Source organism: Loxodonta africana, chromosome 3 (assembly GCF_030014295.1).
Source record: "Loxodonta africana isolate mLoxAfr1 chromosome 3, mLoxAfr1.hap2, whole genome shotgun sequence".
NCBI lineage: Eukaryota > Metazoa > Chordata > Mammalia > Proboscidea > Elephantidae > Loxodonta > Loxodonta africana.
The window spans coordinates 12,472,612-12,493,017 of NC_087344.1; the positions used below are offsets into that span (position 1 = coordinate 12,472,612).

Sequence of the window (20,406 nt, forward strand, 5' to 3'; positions counted from 1 at the left end):
TCCATGGAACCCACAATTCTCCCCATGCCCAAGGGGCTGTGATTGGGAATTGGTTTCTTAATAGACCTTTAGTTACCATTGGCATAAACTGTATGCTGGCCACTTTTTGTGCCTCTGAACATCAGTGCCAGGGCATTACTCCAGTTCTAATGCATTTAGTGTCAAGGTGGGTCCCTTTTGAAATGCATGAAGCTCACCAGACCTGAGTTGGACCCTCATTGTTGTATAAGGTTGAGCATTCTATTAGATGTTGCTTCCTGGATGTGTTAGTTTTATGAACTTTTGCCCTTTTTTCCTTTGTTTCTATGATATAAGGCTTGCAAGCTTAATTATGGCTTTCCTGTGTGATAGTTAGGGAGCCCTGATGGGTTTGTTTTGATTTTTCTGTGTCACCTTTGAAAAACAAGAAGTTCCCCACGTAACCTAATGGAAAGGTGCCCACAATAAATTGTATCTCTACTTCCCATTGGCATAGTCATGCCAAAGATAAGTGGCGCCACAGTGCCACTAGCCTCACTGGCGGACTGGATTATCAGATCATATTTCTCAAAATCCATATTACCATCAAAAATTTAAATGCTCTCAATTAGTAAGCTTGCATTCCAATACCGAAAGCACATGCCATCAAAAGAAAAAAAAAGAGAGAAAAGATGTAATAACAAGTGGTTACTTTAAGTGGTGAGCTGGGGGTGGAGGAATATACCTCATATCCCCCCAGGCTGGGGGATCCTCACCTATAAATGCCCCCTCTGAGCCCCTGCCTCATCTGTCAATCACCTCTTCATTGGAAACCTTTTCTTTTCTCTTGTACGAAAACGATTTTCGAAGCCCTGGTGGCACAGTGGTTAAGCATTTAGCTGCTAACCAAAAGGTCGACAGTTCGAATCCACCAGCTGCTCCTTGGAAACCTTTATGGGGCAGTTCTACTCTGTTCTATAAGGTCGCTATGAGTTGGAACCCACTCAACGGCAGCAGGTTTGGTTTGGTTTAATATGATAAAAGAGTTACCCTTAAACACACTCTATTTGTAAAAGTAAGCGAAACACAAAACAAGTTAACCAGCCTCCCCCAAGCCCCACCCCCTCACAATATCCCAATGTCATAACTCTCATGGTTGTGGGCTGTATCCTTCTAGCCCTTCCCTGCATGTTTACACGCATATATATAACCATAGAAGACACAGAAAATCCTTTGGTGTTTTTTCTTATTTCTTCAATTATTTTTTCTGCCACATTTGTTCCCACTCACTTTCAGGGACTCCAGTTACACGCATGTTAGACCTTTTGCTACTGTCACAAAGGTCTCTGAGGCGCTGTACATTTATATTCTCCACCCAACTCTGTTCTTCAATTCAGATATTTGCTATCACTCTGTCTTCAAAATTATTCACTTTTCCTTTACCTCCAATTTGCTATCAAGCCTACACAGTGAATATTTTATTTCAGATATTGGATTTTTCAGTTTTAGAATTTCTATTGGGCTCATTTTTTTATGGTTTCTATTTCTCTACTGAGGCTTCTTATTTAGTCATTCATTTATTAAAACCCAGTACCCAGTGCCATCGAGTTGATTCTGACTCATAGCGACCCTATAGGACAGAGTAGAACTGCCCCACAGAGTTTCCAACAAAGATTTCTTGAAGAAATACTTGCTTTAAAGCCCTTATCTGCAAAGTCCAACATCTGGGTTACCTCAGGGGCAGTCTCCATTAATTTTCTTCTTTCTTGAGTATTAGTCATGTTTCCCTATTTCTTCATATGTCAAGTAATGTCCTGGATATTGTGAAAGGTATGTTGTAGAGAGCCTGAATTCTCTTATGTTCCTTTGAAGAGCGTTGATTTTTTGAAATAATATTTTATTGTGTTTTTGGTGAAAGTTCACACAGTAAATTAGGTTCCCATTTAACAATTTCTATACTTATTGTTCAGTGACATTGGTTACATTTTTCAGATTGTCAGCATTCTCATTATTTCCATTCTGGTTGTTCCGTTTCCTTTAACCTAGCTCCTTGCCCCCTTTACCTTCTCATCTTTGCTTCAGGGTAAATGTTTCCCATTTGGTCTCATATAGTTGACTTTTTTTTTTTTTTCCTAAGAAGCACGGTGCTCTTGGGTGATATTGTTTATTTTATGGGGTAATCCATTATTTAAAAGAAAGGTGACCTCCAAAAGTGGTTTCAGTTCCAGATTTAAAGAGTGTCTCAGGGTGATAGTCTCAGGGGTTTCCCTGGTCTCTACTGGTCTAGTAAGTTTAGCGTTTTTTAGGAATTTGAGTTTTGTCCTATGTTTTTCTCTCATTCTATCCAGGACCATCTGTTGTGCCCCTGGTCAGAATGTCTAGTGGTAGCTGGGCACTATCTAGTTCTTCTGGTCTCAGGATAGATGAGGCCATGGATAGAGCATTATTATTATTTTTAATTATTTTTTTATCAGGTGATTAACCTGGTTGGACTCAATCTCCAAAGTCTGTTTCCATTATGGTGGGGGACAGATGAAATCTCAGTTTAATTCTTTTTGTGTGTGTGTGTGTGTGTGTGTGTGTGCATTAGGTAAAAGTTTACAGAGCAAATTAGATTTCCCATTCAATAGTTTGTACATAAAGTGTTTCATGGCCTTGGTTTCATTCCTCACAGGGTGTCAGCACTCTTCCCATTTCCACCCTGGGTTCCCCGTTTCCTTTCATTCTGATTTTCTACCCTTTCCTGCCATCTCATTTTTGCTTTTGGGCGAATATGCCCTTTTTATCTCATGTAATTGTCCTAAGGACTGCGTTCCTCTTCGGTATTATTGTTTATTTTATGGGCTTGTCTACTGTATAACTGGAAGGTGGTCTTTGGAAATGGCTTCAGTTCCAGGTCAGGAGGATGTGTTAGGGACATAGTCTCTGTCACACCAGTAATTCTGTTCTTTTTGGTGAATTTGATTTTTTGCTCTGCATTTGTCTTCCACTCTGTCCAGGACCCTCTGTTGTGATCCCAGCCAGAGCAGCCGGTAGTGGTTGCTAGGCACCATGTAGTTCTTCTGGTCTTAGGGTGGTGTAGGCTGTCGTTCATATGGTCCATTAGTCCTTTGGACTAATTGCTCCCTTGAATGTTTGGTTTTCTTCACTCTTTGTTCTGGGCCGGAAAAGACCAACAGTCACAAGCTTTTAAGACCCCTGATGCTGCTTACCAAAGTAGGATGCAGAACATTGCCTTTATGAACTATGTTGTGCCAATTGACTCAGATGTCCCTCAAATCTATGGTCCTTTGATTCAAGCCTAGGAACTTCATCCTGCAAGGTATTTGGTTATATCTAACAGGTTTCCCTGATTGTGCCCCATGTGTGCTCTTTTGTCTATATTAATATATGAGGAACACCTACAGTCTTTATGTAGAAATATCCACCACCGAACAAGTATCTTGCAGTGGATGTGTTACCTTACAGCTCCCACACATCTTGGTATACCTATCTACCTATGTATCCATTTGTAGATTAGTGTTTGTTAATACTATTGTTGAAGGATTGTCTATGCTGTGGTAATTACCATACTTGCCCTTTGTTCTTGCATTCCTCTCACTGTCCTCCCATGCCTTGGTCATGTTTTGCTGATTCTTCCATGTTGTGTATTTCCTTTCTCTTTACGAATATTAACACATGTCTTATATCTATTCTTCTTTCCTTATAATAATGGCCTCAAACAATATTTGTCCTTTTGTGATTGACTTGTTTCACTCAGAATAATGTCCTCCAAATTCATCCACACTGTGAGATGTTTTACGAATTTGTTATTATTCTTTATCGTTGAGTAGTATTCCATTGTGTGTATGTACTACAGTTTGTTAATCCATTCATCTGTTGATGGGCACTTAGGTTGTTTCCACCTTTTTGCTATTGTGAATAATGCTGCAGTGAACATGGATGTGCATATGTCTATTCATGTCACAGCTCTTATTTCTTTAGGGTGTATACCTAAGAGTGGGATTGCTGGATCGTATGGTGCCTTAGTCATCTAGTGCTGCTATAGCAGAAGTAACACAAGTGGATGGCTTTAACAAAGGGAAACTTATTTCCTCACAGTAAAGTAGGCTGAAAGTCCAAATTCGGGGTGTCGGCTCCAGGGCAAGGCTTTCTCTCTCTGTTGGCTCTGGAGGAAGGTCCTTGTCCTCAATCTTCCCCTGGTCAAGGAGCTTCTCAGGCATAGGGACCCTGGGTCCAAAGGACGCACTCTGCTCCTGGTGCTGCTTTCTTGGTGGCATGACATCCCCAACTCTCTGCTTGCTTCCCTTTCCTTTTATCTCTTGAGAGATAAAAGGTGATGCAGGCCCCATCCCAGGGAAACTCCCTTTACCTTGGATCAGGGAGGTGACCTGAGTAAGGGTGGTGTTACAATCCCACCCTAATCCTCTCAACATAAAATTACAATCACAAAATGGAGGACAACCACACATGGCCTAACCAAGTTGATACACACATTTTTGGGGGGACATAATTCAATCCATGACATATGGTATTTCTACTTCTAGCTTTATGAGGAAGCGTGATACGATTTTCCATAGTGGTTGTACCATTTTACATTCCTACCAGCAGTGTATGAGTGCCAGCCTCCCCACTGCCTCTCCAACATTTGTTACTCCTGGGTTTTTTTTGTTAGTTAGTGACATCCGATAGAGATGGTATCTCAGTGTAATTTTGCATCTCTTTAACCGCTGATGATCGCAAGCCTTTCTTCATATATTCATTAGCTACCTGAAAGTCATCTTTGGTGAAGCGTCTGTTCATATTCTTTGCCCACTTTTTAATTGGATTGTTTGCCTTTTTACTGATGAGGTATTGACGTTTTCTATAAATTTTAGAGATTAGACTTTTGTCAGATATGTCGTAGCCAACAATTTTTTTCCCAGTCTGTAGTGTCTCTTTTTACTCTTTTGGAGAAATCTTTTGTTGAGCATAAATGTTTAATTTTTAGGCAGTTCCATTTACGTAGTTCATCTTCTGCTGTGTGTGCATTTTTGTATGTTTGGTATTCTATTTATATAATATATAAAGGCTCCTAGTATTACCCCTATTTTTAACTCTCTGATCTTTATAGTTCTCGGTTTTATATCTAAGCCTTTGATCCATTTTGAGTTACTTTCTGTATATGGTGTGAGGTATGGGCCCTGTTTCATTTTTCTACTGGTAGATATCCAGTTTTGCCAGCACCATTTGTTGAAGAGACTGTCTCTACCCCATTCAGTGGACTTTGGCGCTTTGTTGAAAATCAGCTGTCCATAGGTGAATGGATTTACATCTTGGTTCTAGGTTCTGTTCATTGATCTGTGTGTCTGTCATTGTACCAGTAGCAGGCTATCTTGACTACCACGGCTGTGTAGTAGGTTCTGAGGTCAGGTAGTACGAGTCCTCCTGCTTTGTTCTTCAGTAATGCTTTACTTATCCAAGGCCTCTTTCCTTTCCATCTAAAGTTGGCGATTAGTTTTTCCATCTCGTTAAAGAATGTTGTTGGCATTTGGATCCAGATTGCATTGTATCTGTAGATTGCTTTCTGTAGTATTGACATTTTCACAATATTGAGTCTTCCTATCAATGGGCATGGTGTGTTTTTCCATTTATGTAGGTCTCTTTTGGTTTCTTGCAGTGGCGTTTTGTAGTTTTCTTTGTATAGGTCTTTTATGTCCCTGGTTAGATTTCTTCCTAAGTATTTTATCTTTTGGGGGGCTATTGTAAATGGTATTGTTTTCCTGATTTCCTTTTCAAAGTTCTTTTTGTTGGCGTAGAGAAATCCAACTGATTTTTGTATGTTGATCTTGTATCCTGCTACTTTGCTGAATCCTTCTATTAGTTCCAGTAGCTTTCGTGTGGAATCTTTGGGATTTTTCTATGTATAGGATCATATCATCTGAGAATAGGAATAGTTTTACTTCTTCCTTACCAATTTGTATGCTGTTTATTTCCTTTCTTTGCGTTACTGCTCTAGCTAGGACTTCCAGTACAATGTCAAGTAAAAGTGTTGATAAACGGTATCCTTGTCTGGTTCCTGTTCTCAAGGGGAATGCTTTTAGTCTCTCTTCCTTGAGAATAATATTGATTGTTGGTTTTGTATAAATGTCCTTTATTATGTTGAGGAATTGCCCTTTTATTCCGATTTTGCTAAGAGTTTTTATCAGGAATGTGTGTTGGACTGTATCAAATGCCTTTTTTGCATCGATCGAGATGATCGTGTGTTTCTTTTGTTTTATTTATGTGATGGTTTACGTTGATTGGTTTTCTAATGTTGAACCATCTTTGCATACCTGGTATGACTCTTACTTGATCATTCTACTGGCTAGAATTTTGTTCAGAATTTTTGTGTCTATATTCATGAAGGATATTGGTATATGTATATTTTGTGTGTGTATGTGGCATAGTTGCCTGGCTTTGGAATTAGGTTTACGCTAGCTTCATAGAATTAGTTCAGGGGTATTCCTTCCTTTTCTGTGCCCTGAGATAGTTTGAGTAGTATTGATTTGAGTCTTCTGTGAATGTTTGGTAGAATTCTCTGGTGAAGCCGTCTGGACCAGGGCATTTTTTTGTTGGGAGTTTTTTTACCTCTTCTTTCTCTTCTTTTGTTACAGGTCTGTTCAGTTTTTCTACCTCAGTTTGTATTAGTTTAGGTAGGTAGTATATTTCTGGAAATTTGTCCATTTCCTCTAGGTTTTCAAATTTGTTGGAGTACAGTTTTTTGTAATACTCTGTTATGATTCTTTTTATTTCAGTTGGTTCTGTTGTAATGCCACCCATCTCATTTCTTACATGGGTTATTTGCTTCCTCTCTTACTTTTCTTTTGTCAGTTTGGCCAATGGTTTGTCAATTTTATTGATCCTTTTAAAGAACCAACTTCTGGTCTTATTGATTCTATTTTTTTTTTTTTTTTCAGTTCTCCATTTCGTTTAATTCTGCTCTAATCTTTGTTATTTCCTTTCCTCCGGTAACCATGGGCTTCTTTTGCTGCTCTCTTTCTATTCCAGTTGTAGGACTAATGTTTTAATTTTGGCCCTTTCTTTTCTTTTTTTAATTGGGCTTTAGGTGAAATTTTACAGAGCAAATTAGTTTTCCTTTCAATAGTTTGTACATAAAGTGTTTCATGATCTTGGTTTCCCCCACAATGTGTCAGCACTCTCCCCATTTCTGCCCTAGGTTCCCCATTTCCTTTCGTCCTTATTTTCTGCCACTTCCTGCCTTCTCTTCTTTGTTTTTGGGCAAATGTTGCCCTTTTGACCTCATATAATTGTTCTAAGGAGCACGTTCCTCTCAGGTGTTATTGTTTATTTGATGTGCTTGTATATGGTTTGGCTGGTAAGTGGTCTCCAGGAATGGCTTCAGTTCCAGGTCAGAAGGGTGTCTTAGGGCCATAGTCTCAGGGGTTCCTCCAGCCTGTCAGGCCAGTTAGTCTGGTCTTTTTTGTAAATTTGATTTTTTGTTCTACATTATTCTTCTGCTCTGTCCAGGATCCTCTGTTGTGATCCCAGTCAGAGCAGTTGGTAGTGGTAGCCAAGCACCATGTAGTTCTTCTGGTTTTGGGGTCATGTAGGCTGTGGTCCATGCAGTCCATTAGTTTTTTGGACTAATTGTTTCCTTGAGTCTTTGGTTTGCTTCACTCTCCTTTGGTCTAGACTGGAAGACACCAATAGTTGTATCTTAGATGGCCACTCGCAAGCTTTTAAGACTCCAGACACTGTTTACTAAAGTAGGATACAGAACATTGTCTTTATGAGCTATGTTGTGCCAGTTGACATAGATGTCCCCCAAGTCGCTTTCTTCTTGTTTGATGTGTGCATGTATTGCTATAAATTGTCCTTTGAGCCCTGCTTTTGCTGTTTCCCAAAGGTTTTAGTAAGACGTGTTTTCATTCTCATTTGATTCTAGGAATTCTTTTATTTCACCTTGCTTTTTTTCTATCACCCAACAGTTTTTAAGTAAGGTGTTTTTCAGTTTCCATGTATTTGATTTTTTTCCCTTGCTCTTCTTGTTATTGATTTCAACTTTTAAAGTGTTGTGATCAGAGAAAATGCTTTATTATTTTGATATTTTGGATTTTATTGAGATTTGCTTTGTGGCCTAAAAGATGTGGTCTACTCTACAGAATGATTCATATTCATTGGAAAAGAATGTATACTTTGCTGCTGTTGGGTGGAGTGTTCGGTATATGTCTCAGAGGTTAAGCAGGTTGATTGTGGCAATTAGATCTTCTGTGTCTTTGTTAAATTTCTTTCTAGTTTTTCTGTCCTTCACTGAAAGATATGTTCACATATCCTGCAATTATTGTGGAACTGTCTGTTTCTTTTTTCAGTGCTGTTAGAGTTTGTTCTATGTGTTTCAATGCTCTGTTATTTGTTGCGTATACATTTATTATGGTTATGTTCTCCTGGTGGATTGACTTTTTAATCACTATATAATGCCCTTCCTTATCTTTTATGGTAGGTTTTGCTGTAAAGTCTATTTTATCAGAGATTAATATTGCCATTCCTGTCCTTTTTTTGGTTATTGTTTGTTTGGTATATTTTTCCATCCTTTGAGTTTTAGTTTATTTATGTCTCTGTGTCTAAGATGTGTCTTTTGTAGACAGCATGTTGATGGGTCACTTTTGTTAATCCCTTCTGCCACTCTCACTTTACTGGTGCATTTAAGCTATCTACACTAAGTGTGATTATTGATAGATATGTGTTTACTGCTGTCACTTTGTGGGCTTTTTTTTGGGGGGGTGGGGTTTGTGTGGTGTTGATTTCTTCGTTCTGCTTAATTTTCTGTGCCGATTTCTTTTTGCTTGTAGATGTTCTTTTCATTTCTTGAGCTGTCGATTTTGTGAGTATTGAGACTTTATGCTTTTCTTTTTGTTTTATTTTGATGAGTAGATTTATTAACTTTCTTTGTGGTTACCTTGAAATTTACCTTTATCTTCCTAATTTTAAACCAGTCTTTTATTTCTTGATATCACCTTGACTTCCTCTCCATATGAAAGTTCTACATCTTTACCACTTATTCCCCCTTTTTGTTTTGACGTTGTTGTCAGTTACAGATTGACATTATCTCTGGTACCCTGTTTTCAGTCTTTTAGCTTTGTTTTAATTTTGGAAATTCATTATCTGAGTTGATATCTGGGTGACGCTGTTCTGTGTCCTAATCTCAATTGTTGTTTGATGTTTTTGGTTCTCTGTCCAAAGGACTCCCTTTAATCTTTTCCATAAGGTTGGTCTGGTTTTTACAAATTCTCTTTATTTCTGTTTGTCTGGAAATGCCCTAATTTCATCATTGTATTTGAGAGATAATTTTGCCACATACACAATTTTTGGTTGACAGTTTTTTTCTTTCAAGATTTTATGTATGTCATGCCATTACTTTCTTGCCTGCGTGGCTTCTCCTGAGTAATCAGAGTTTAGCCTTGTTGGTTCACTTTTGTAGGTGACTTTTTGTTTTTCCCAAGCTGCTCTCAGGATTCTTTGTCTTTGGTTTTGGTAAGTTTGATTATGATACATCTTGGTGACTTTCTTTTGGGGTCTATCCTATACGGAGTTCGTTGAAATTTTTAGATGGATATCTTCTTGTCTTTCATGACATAAGGGAAGTTTTCTGTCAGCAAATGTTTGATAATTCTCTCTGTGTTTTCCATTGCCCTCCCCTGTTCTGAAACTCCCATCACATGCAAATTTTTCCTCTTGATAGTGTCCTACGTAATTCTTAGGCTTTCTTCATTCTTTTTTTCTGATTTTTCCTCAAACAAATTAGTATCAAGGGATTTGTCCTCAATTTTGCTGTCTGTCTTCCAGTAATTCAATTCTACTTCTATATCCTTCTATTAAGTTGATTATTTCTTAGATTTTATTGGTAAACTTCTGGATTTCTAGTTGCTGTTTTTGTATGGTTTCTAATTTCCATTTATTTTGTTCTTATATTGTTTTCCTGAATTATTCTGTTATCTGTGTTTTTCTTGATCTCTCAGAGAAACCTGTGTGTTAGTCTTTTGAATTCCTTATGAGATATTTCCATTACCATTTCTTCCTCTGGAAGGTTCTTTATTTTGGTCACTTGCTGGAGCCATCTTGACCTGCTTCTCTATGTGATTTGATATTGTCTGTTGTCTGCGAGGTATCATGGTGTTACTATGTTTATTGATTTATTGTATGTTTATTTGCTGCATCCTGGTTTTTTGTTTTGTTTTGTTTTGATATATCGAAGTAGGTAAGGTATATGTGCTACCCGATCACCGGTCTGGCCACACTGGAGCGCTGATCCCTTGTCTCCATGTGGTGGGAGCAGCGACTAGACCTGTGACCACAGTTCTCTGTTTGCTGGTCTTGCCGGGTAGCTGAGGATGTAGACTTTGTTTCTGGTGAGGTGATGTGTCTGTCCAGCCATCTCAACAATTTCTGCGTGTACAATTCAGTGACATTGACTACATACTTCAAGATGTAGAGCCATTCTCGCTCACCTTTTCCAAATCATTCCACCACCATTAACGTAAACTCAGTGCCCTCTAAGCAACCCCCCGCTTTTCCCCTCCCTCCCACCCCTGGTAACCACTAACAAGCTTTCGTTTCTATATATTTGCTTATTTCTTGTAAGTGAGATCATACAATATTTGTCCTTCTGTGACTGAGGTATTTCACTCACCGTGTTTTCAAGGTTTATCCATGTTCTGGCACACATCAGAACTTCATTTCTCTTCATAACTGAGTAGTATTCCACTGTGTGTATAGATCAACCACATTGTGTTTGTCCATTCATCTGCTGAGGGACATTTTGGTTATCTCCATCTTTTGGCTATGGTAAAAAGTGCTTCAGTGAACAATGGTGTACAGGTTTCTGTTTGTGTCCTTGCCTTCACTTCTAGGTATACACCTAGGACTGGAACCGCTGGGTCATACGGTAGTTCTGCATTCAGCTTTTTGAGGAGCCGCCAAGCTGTTTCCCATGGTGGCTGCACCATTTTACATTTCCACCAGCAGTGGATGAGCACGGTTCCAGTTTCTGCCCAACCTCGCCAACAAGGAGTGGTCATTTCCCCTCAGACTTCCAAGGACCTGACCCTCTCTCCTCCCTCCATCCTTCTTGAAACCTGCCTATTGTCTCCCAGCTATGTGATATTGGGAACCCCTAGTGGTCTCACCCTGTTCTAGCCCTCACAGTTTGGGGTGAGATCCAGAGCCAGACACTGCACTCCAAGCCCCAGGGGCCAGAGTTGGTCCAGAAGAAAGGCTCTGGGACAGGGAGGGGCTTCTCCCTGGGGTGGGAGGGCAGGGAAGGCTTCTCAAATAGAGAATTTAATCTGATCCTGGTTTCCAAAGACAAGGGAAGGGGATGGGGTTTTTTTTAAAAAAAGACACCCCAAACGGTAGGGAGCGGTCCTGGGAAGCCCAGCATCTGGGCTGGGGAGGCAGACAGAGAGTGAAGAGGCTTGGATGGAGCCTGAGAAGGGAGAGAACAGCATTTTCAGGAGGGCAGGGCTGGGCCCCTTCCTCATTGGGCCAGCAGCTGCAGAGCTACCCACAAGGTCCCAATGTTGGTGGGTGTTTTTTGGGGGGGCAAGCGTTCCAAGAAAGTGCAGCGGGAGGGGGAGGGGAACCTGTTCCACATCATAGCAACACTCAACCCTTCACTGACAGTCCTGCGCCATCCACGTGATCAGTGGCGGATAGGACTGTTGTGATCCACAGGGTTTTCATTGGCTGATTTTTGAAATAGATTGCCAGGCCTTTCTTCCTAGTCCATCTTAGTCTGGAAGCTCCACTAAAACCTGTTCAGCATCATAGCAGCACTCAAGCCTCCACAGACAGATGGGCGGTAGCTACACAGGAGATGCAATTGGGTGGGAATTGAACCCCAGACTCCCACACAGAGGGTGAGAATTCTACCACTGAACGACCACTACCCGCTCTCAATGGCCAATATTGTTGTTAGTAGTGTGGGGTCGGCTCCAACTTACAGCAACCTTATGTAAAACAGAATGAACGTTGCCTGGTCGTGCATCGTTCTCACAGCCATTGCTGTGTCTGAGCCCATTGTTGTAGCCACTGTGTCAATCCAGTTATCCATGAGGTTTTCACCGGCTAATTTGCAGAAGCAGATCACCAAACCTTCCTTTCTAGTCTGTCTTAGTCTGGAAGCTCCACCGAAACCTGTTCGGCATTATAGCAACACACAAGCCTCCACCGACAGACACGTGGTGGCTGCACATGAGGGACGTTGGCCAAGAATTGAACCCGGGATCTGGTGAGAACTCTACCACTGAACCACCAATGTCCCTAAACAGATGGAATAATAAGGTGGCTTCTTTGGTGGTGCTCTGAGAACTCTGAGGAGGTGATGTTGGAGCTGAGATATGACGGATGAGACAAAGCTGACTGGGGAAGAGCATGCGCCAAGGCCCTGGGGCAGGAATGAGCTTGGTGAGTTGGACGCCCAGCAAGCAGCCGTTGTGTCCGCTGTGGATTAAGCCGAGGGAGGTGGGGGGTGGTCAGCAGGGCAGGAGTATGTCTCAGTATGAGGTGCTAGGGTGAGGTGGAGCCCTGGACAATAACGCCCCCTGGTGTCCTTGGATGGGGAGCCTGGGTGGCGCAGTAGTTAAGCTCTCAGCTGCTAACTGAAAGGTCAGTGGTTCAAATCCACCAGTAGCTCCGCAGTAGAAAAGACCTGGTGATCTGCTCCTGTAAAGATTACAGCCTAGAAAGCCCTATGGGCAGTTATACCCTGCCCCGTAGGGTCACTCTGAGTCGGGATCGCGTCAGTGGCAATGGATGTTTAACGGGGTCCATGGCGGGAGCAGGCTGGTACTGTTTCCCGGACTGGCTGCATCTCTGGTCATTAGCACCTGGAGGGGCCCTGCACAGAGAGACTCAGGGCAAGTCAGGGCCATCTGGAGGGGATGGCTGGGCCCAGCGCAGGAGCAGGCCAGCTGTGGTCATCTCCGAACGTCGCTCAGCACATCATGTGTTCCCTGCCCTGGCCTCTGGCTGCAGTGAGTCAGGTGACCCTGGGCGGCAGGCCAGGCGGCAGGGAGGCCGAGTGAGAGAGTGTGTGCGTCTGCCCCTGGGCGGCCCAGACATCTGAGGTCTGAATTGATTCCTTTTTTCACAACTCCAGCGAATCCCTTGGTTCCAGACATATTTAAAACAAAACAAAGCCAACCTGTGTGTGCAGCCCTGCTCTGTGGGCCATGCGGGGGCCTTTGGAGGTCCAGGGGAGCAATAGGGGCCAGGCGTGGTCACTCAGAGCCCTGAGGAATCAGGGTCCCTTTGCCCCTCTGCTCATCCCCCCTCCTGTGTCAGCGCCAAGCCCCAGTCCCTCTCTCTCCCCCAATCCTGGGGTATTTTTAGTCTCTAAGGAGGATTAGCAGAGGTGGCAGAGGAGGGCCGGGCTTGGGGCCAGGGAGGTTTCAAGGGGCAGCAGGCTAGGAGGCCCAGGGCTGGGGTGTGGGGGATGGAGGCGCAGGCCGTTCCAGCTTGACCAGCCACCTACGCAGTGGTTCTTGAAATGTGTCCGCGGCTGCCCTGGCCCAGCCCCACCTAAGCGCACTAGCTGCCGATTTTAGGGAGGGCTGCAGGGGTGTGGGGGCTTTCCAGGCAGCAGGAGCACCTCAGATGCTGGAAACCCTTCCAGCTCACTTCGCATTCCACCCCTTCTCCTCTTGCTTTATTGGTAACAGTGTTGTCATTGTTAGCTGCGGCCCACTCGTCCTCCGACTGATGGCGGCTCCATGCACAGTGGGACAAATGCTGCCCAGGTCTGTGCCATCCCCACGATCTCCTGTGGGTTGGACCGTTGTGATCCATATCGACTTCATGGGCTGATTTTTGGAAGGAGATCACCAGGCCTTTCTTCCTAGTCTGTCTTAGTCCGGAAGTTCTGCTGAAACCTGTTCAGCATCATAGCAACACGCAAGCCTCCACTGACAGACCGGTGGCGGCTGCACGTGAGGTGCATTGCCTGGAATCGAACCCGGGTCTCCTGCATGGAAGGTGAGAATTCTACCACTGCCCCCTATTGATAACAATAACAGCAACTAAATTTTACCTGGAATCCCTGGGTGGTGCAAATGGTTAACGCACTGTGTTGCCAATCAAAAGGTTGGAGGTTCAAGTCCACCCAGAGGTGCCTCAGAAGAAAGGCCTGGCAATTTACTTCCTAAAACTCAGCCATTGAAAACCTTGTGGGGTGCAGTTCTACCCGACACATGTGGCGTTGCCATGAAACAGGGTTGACTTGATGCCAACTGGTGATAAATTTTAGTTAGCACTCACCCCACCCCAAGCCTTGTCCCCAACACTTCACAGCGCATCCCCAGAACCACCCCATGTGAAAGGGGCTGCCTTTATTCCCGTTTACAGCTGAGAAACCAAGACACAGAGAGGCCAGGTCACCTGCCCAAGGCCACACAGCTCATAAACAATGTCACCACGGAGCACTTATGACCTACCTGGCCATCTCCCATGACCCCCCTGAGCATGCACAGCGGCTCCGTAATGCAGGAAATCAGCCTGTACCCATTTTATAGATGGGGCAGGTGAGGCCCAGGGAGGTGGAGTGTCACAGAGAGTCAACAGAGGAGCTGGGGTTCAAAAGAGAAAAACTGAAAATCGAGGAGGAGTGGGACCCTGAGTCTTGGTCCCTCCTGTCCCTCAGGAAGAGGGTGTGCCATTGAGAAGTTTGGGCCTTGCAGGCCGAGGACGCCCAGTTGCATTACATCTGTGCCCGAGCCCATCCTGTATGCCAGCCCCTGCCTAGATGCTCCATGTACAGGGTCTTCCGGCTACATGTATCCTAACAGATGAGGAAATTAAGGCCCCCAGGCAGTGGGCAGTGGAGCCAGGACTTTGGCAGTCCACTGGGCTCTAGACCCTGTGCTCTTCTCAAACTGCAGTTTCTTTTAATTATGCTCCAGGACGGTGAAGGGGATAGGGGATTGGGACAGAAACAGGTGGAGAGAGGGGTAGGACTGCCAGAACTGCGACCTCTGAGGTCAGGGCTTGTCAGTCTGAAGCCCCCTCACAGGTCTCTCGGGTTTGGAAAGTGCATTTCTGTTCCCCTTGCAGAAAGAGCTGGGCCTCCACAGAGGGAACAGGTCCAAGGCTGGTCATGCTTCCTTCTCCCCTGCTCCACAAAAGACTGCTTGGCCAGCTCTGACATCCCAGTGAGCAATGCAGGGCTGGGGGAGGATCTTTTAACTGGCTCTAAGGCAGAGGCAGCCAGGGTTTTGAAGGATGGGTTTTTTCTTTTAATTTTTATTGTGCTTTAAGTGAAAGTTTACAAATCAAGTCAGGCTCTCACATAAAACTTACACACACGTTGCTACATACTCCCAATTACTCTCCCCCTAATGAGACAGCCCACTCTCTCCCTCCACTCTCTCTTTTCGTGACCATTTCACCAGCTTCTAACGCCCTCTACCCTCTCATCTCCCCTCCAGTCGGGAGATGCCAACATAGTCTCAAGTGTCCACCTGATCCAAGAAGCTCACTCCTCACCAGCATCCCTCTCCATCCCATTGTCCAGTCCAATCCATGTCTGAAGAGTTGGCTTCGGGAATGGTTCCTGTCCTGGGCCAGCAGAAGGTCTGGGGGCCATGACCACTGGGGTCCTTCTAGTCTCAGTCAGACCATTAAGTCTGGTCTTTTTTTGAGAATTTGGAGTCTGCATCCCACTGCTCTCCTGCTCCCTCAGGGGTTCTCTGTTGTGTTCCCTGTCAGGGCAGTCATCAGTTGTAGCCGGGGACCATCTAGTTCTTCTGGTCTTAGGATGATATAGTCTCTGGTTCGTGTAGCCCTTCCTGTCTCTCAGGCCTGTAATTACCTTGTGTCCTTGGTGTTCTTCATTCTCCTTTGATCCAGGTGGGTTGAGACCAATTGATGCATCTTAGATGGCTGCTTGCTAGCGTTTAAGACCCCAGATGCTACTCTTCAAAGTGGGATGCAGAATGTTTTAATAGATTTTATTATGCCAATTGACTTAGATGTCCCCTGAAACCATGGTCCCCAAACCCCTGCCCCTGCTACACTAGCCTTCGAAGCATTCAGTTTATTCAGGAAACTGCTTTGCTTTTGGTTTAGTCCAGTTGTGCTGACCTCAGCTGTATTGTGTGTTGTCATCTAATTAGTGACTACCCCACTCCCACCCTCCCTCCGGCCCTCCTCTCGTAACCACAAAATAATGTTTTCTTCTCAGTTTAAGCTATTTCTCAAGTTCTTATAATAGTGGCCTTATACAATATTTGTCCTTTTGCAACTGACTAATTTCACTCAGCATAATGCCTTCCAGGTTCCTCCGTGTTATGAAATGTTTCACAGATTCCTCACTGTTCTTTATCGATGCATAGTATTCCATTGTGTGAATATACCATAGTTTATTTATCCATTCATCCGTTGGTGGGCACCTTGGTTGCTTCCATGTTTTTGCTATTGTAAACAGTGCTGCAGTAAACATGGGTGTGCATATACCTGTTCATATAAAGGCTCTTATTTCTCTAGGATATATTCCGAGGAGTGGGATTGCTGGATTGTACGATAGTTCTATTTCTAGCTTTTTAAGGAAGCGCCAAATCGATTTCCAAAGTGGTTGTACCATTTGACGTTCCCACCAGCAGTGTATAAGTGTTCCAATCTCTCCACAGCCTCTCCAACATTTATTATTTTGTGTGTTTTGGATTAATCCCAGCCTTGTTGGAGTGAGATGAAATCTCATTGTAGTTTTGATCTGCATTTCTCTAATGGCTAATGATCATGAACATTTCCTCATGTATCTGTTAGCTGCCTGAATGTCTTCCTTAGTGAAGTGTCTATTCATATCCTTTGCCCATTTTTTAATAGGTTATTTGTCTTTTCGTAGTTGAGTTTTTGCAGTATCATGTAGATTTTAGAGATCAGACGCTGATCGGAAATGTCATAGCTAAAAACTTTCCCAATCTGTAGGTAGTCTTTTTACTCTTTTGGTGAAGTCTTAGGAAACCCTGGTTGCATAGTGGTTCAGTGCTACGGCTGCGAACCAAAGAGTCGGCAGTTCGAATCTGCCAGGCGCTCCTTGGAAACTCTATGGGGCAGTTCTACTCTGTCCTATAGGGTCGCTATGAGTCAGAATCGACTCAGTGGCACTGGGTTTGGTTTTGGTTTTTTGGTGAAGTCTTTGGATGAGCATAGGTGTTTGATTTTTAGGAGCTCCCAGTTATCTAGTTTTTCTTCTGCATTCTTAATAATGTTTTGTATACTGTTTATGCCATGTATTAGGGCTCCTAATGTTGTCTCTATTTTTTCTTCCATGATCTTTATCGTTTTAGATTTTATATTTAGGTCTTTGATCCATTTTGAGCTCATTTTTGTGCATGGAGTGAGGTATGGGCCTTATTTCATTTTTTTGCAGATGGATATCTGGCTGTACCAGCACCATTTGTTAAAAAGACTGTCTTTTCCCCATTTAACTGTTTTGGGGCCTTTGTCAAATATCCACTGCTCATATGTGGATGGATTTATGTCTGGATTCCCAATTCTCTTCCATTGGTCTATGTATCTGTTGCTGTACCAGTACCAGGCTGTTTTGACTACTGCGGCGGTATAATAGGTTCTAAAATCTGAAGGATGGGTTTTGAAGGATGCACAAGAGTTTGCCAGACAAACAAGGAATGTGTCTAAGTCCTGTGAGGGCAGAGACCTTGCCTGTTTTTTCCACCGTTTTATGTCCTCAGCACCCAAGGGTACAAGAAATGTTAAATGGGCAGTCTAGGCAGAGGCATTCTTGGCATTCTTTGCCAAGGCTGGACCCTATGATGTTATACTGTGTGGTGGGAGCAGACAGTGTCGGACAGTGAATGGTGGGTTTAAGGCTGGGAACAGCAGAGGCCTAAGATGGCAGAAAGCCATTGCTGTTGCGCATTCTCCCTTGTTCCCAAAGCTCATTGGAACTTGCATGTACCGTGGCTGTGGTGGACCCCCACCAGCTGCTGTACCTGGGGTAGGAGAAAGCCCTGGGGCTTGGAGTCTGGACTCCTGGGCTCTGGCCTCAGCTCTGGCTGGCTGGGGGCTTTCCTGGGATGCCCCAGTAAGTGCACGGGGATCCAGCTGACCTTGCCGGTTAAAGAAGATGATTTCTTTTCTAGAGAGTTCCACCACCTGGGCTAAAATCCCCACATCCACCGATCTGTCCCTCTCTCAATTCTTTCTGGACTGTCTGGGTCTTGAGTCTATCCAGACCAGCCACCATCTCGCACCCCAGACCCTGGAGCCACTGTCCAGCTGCTGCCCTCTAGTGCCCAGTGACAGTGGCCGCTTCTCAACACCTCACTGACACCTAGACACCAGACCACCACGACATGGCCCTCGGGCTCACCTTTATCTATATCCCCTCCCTGGGGAATCCATCTATTTCATGATTTAAATACCAACCACACGCTGATGAGTCCTGCCCAGACCCCCTGGTTCCCATCCCGGGGCCCAGACCCAAGTAACCCCTCCTCCCCAACCGGTCCACAGGACATCTGAGACCCCTCCTACTTGTCCGACACTGAGTCCAACTCCTGCCCTGAAATCCACTCACTCACCCTGGTTCCTTAGACCAGAGCTCTGGGAATTTTTCTTTGTATGTATTTGACTTTTTTAATGCAAATTTAATTTCAATCTGCAGAGAAAAGGGCCCAAATCATTAGTACACAGATCAGTGAACTTAACCAGAACAGCACTTAGATCAGGAAACAGAACATTCCAGCCCCTCATGACCCCTCCAGTCACTACCTGCCCCCAGGGGTAGCCATCTTCCTAATATCCAGCATTGTAATAGGCAGAGTGAGTCAGTGGTTTGAACCCACCAGCAGCTCCATGGGAGAAAAGATTTGGCAATCTGCTCCCATAAAAAGATTACAGCCTAGGAAACCTTATGGGGCAGTTCTACTCAGTAACACATGGGGTCACTATAAGTTGGAATCAACTCGATGGCACACAACAACAAAGACATGCACATCTCAATCCCCGGAATATGTGGCCTCACGAGACAAAGGGGAATGAAGGTTACAGGTAGAACTGAGGTTGGTAATTAGCTGCCCTTGAGATGGGCAATTATCCTGGATGATCCAGGTGGGCCCAGTGCAATCCCAAGGGTCCTTATAAGTGGAAGAGGGAGGCAGGTGAGAGAACCAGAGAGAAGGTAGCATTAAGAAGAACTCAGCCCAATGCTGCTGGCTTTGAAGATGGAGGGAGGGGCCACAAGTCAAGGAATGTGGGCGGCCTCTAGAAGCTGGAAAAGACGGAAGAAAAGATTCTCCCCTAGAGCCTCCAAAAGGAATTCAGTCCTCCCAGCAGCTGATTTGAGCTCAGTGAGACCCATTTCAGATTTCTGGTTTCCAGAACTACAAGATAATAAATTTGTGGTGTTTCAAGCCACTAAGTTTGTGGTAGTTTGCAACAGCATCAATGGGAAACAAATGCAAGCATCATAGTTTTGTTTCACCTGGTTTTGAACTGTATATAAATAGAACCTTACAGAATGTGCTCCTCTTTGCCTTCTTTCTTGAGGGCATTTTAGATTTTTTCCCTTCCCTACCCTTCCCCATCCCCATACCTAATCCATGAGCAACTCTTGGGGGTCCTGCCTCCACAGTATCTTGGAATCTCTTTCTCCCTTCTCTCCACCCCACCTCATCTGGACAGTGGATGACGCCACGTCCTGGTCTCCAAAAGGCTACTCCACACATGGCCATCCCATAGCTACTCGTCTTCCTCCAAAATAAAATGAAGAGCAGCCAAACCCCGTACTCCACTGGTGGGAGTGTGAAATGCTACCGCCACCGCCAGCTGCCGTTGAGTCGACCCCAACTCACAGTGACCCCATGTGTGTCAGAGTAGAACTGTGCTCCACAGGTTTTCAGTGGCTAAGTGTTCAGATGTAGCTCTCCAGGCCTTTCTTCTGAGGTTCTTCTGGGTAGACGTAAACCTCCAACCTTCCGGTCAGCAGCCAAGCATGTTAACCATTTGAACCACCCAGGGACTCCCATGAAATGGTACGAAACCCAACCAAACCCAGTGCTGTCGAGTCAATTCTGACTCATAGCGACCCTATAGGACAGAGTAGAACTGCCCCATAGAGTTTCCAAGGAGCACCTGGTGGATTCGAACTGCCGACCCTTTGGTTAGCAGCCATAGCACTTAACCACTACACCACCAGGATTTCCTGAAATGGTACAGCCACCCTGAAAAACAATTTGGCAGTTGCTTATAAAGTTAAACACGCAGCTGCCATATAACCCAGCATTCTCACTCCAGAGATTTACCCAAGAGAATGACAACTTCTGCCCAGACAAGAATACATATGCAAATGTTCATAGCCCAAAACTGGGGTCATCCCAAATGCCTGTCAATTAGTGAATGATGAACTAATTGCACTCATGATTTAGCAATAAAAAAGAAACAAGCAACTGA

General features: G+C 44.1%; 1 protein-coding gene across 4 annotated transcripts in view; it reads left to right on the forward strand.

The window, feature by feature from the left end:
* CERS4 (ceramide synthase 4) overlaps positions 1-20,406 on the forward strand; it is a 63,218-nt gene that overhangs the window by 13,594 nt on the left and 29,218 nt on the right. The window contains exons 2-3 of one of the 4 annotated variants that reach the window (XM_064280506.1): positions 12,103-12,402; positions 13,659-13,971. The exons of 1 other annotated variant lie outside the window; for it this stretch is intronic. The gene's annotated coding sequence lies outside the window, so the exon portion shown is untranslated. Of the gene's footprint in view, positions 1-11,321; positions 12,403-13,658; positions 13,972-20,406 lie in introns of those variants that run through there. 2 more of the 4 variants (XM_064280507.1, XM_023540500.2) reach the window with 2 other exon arrangements.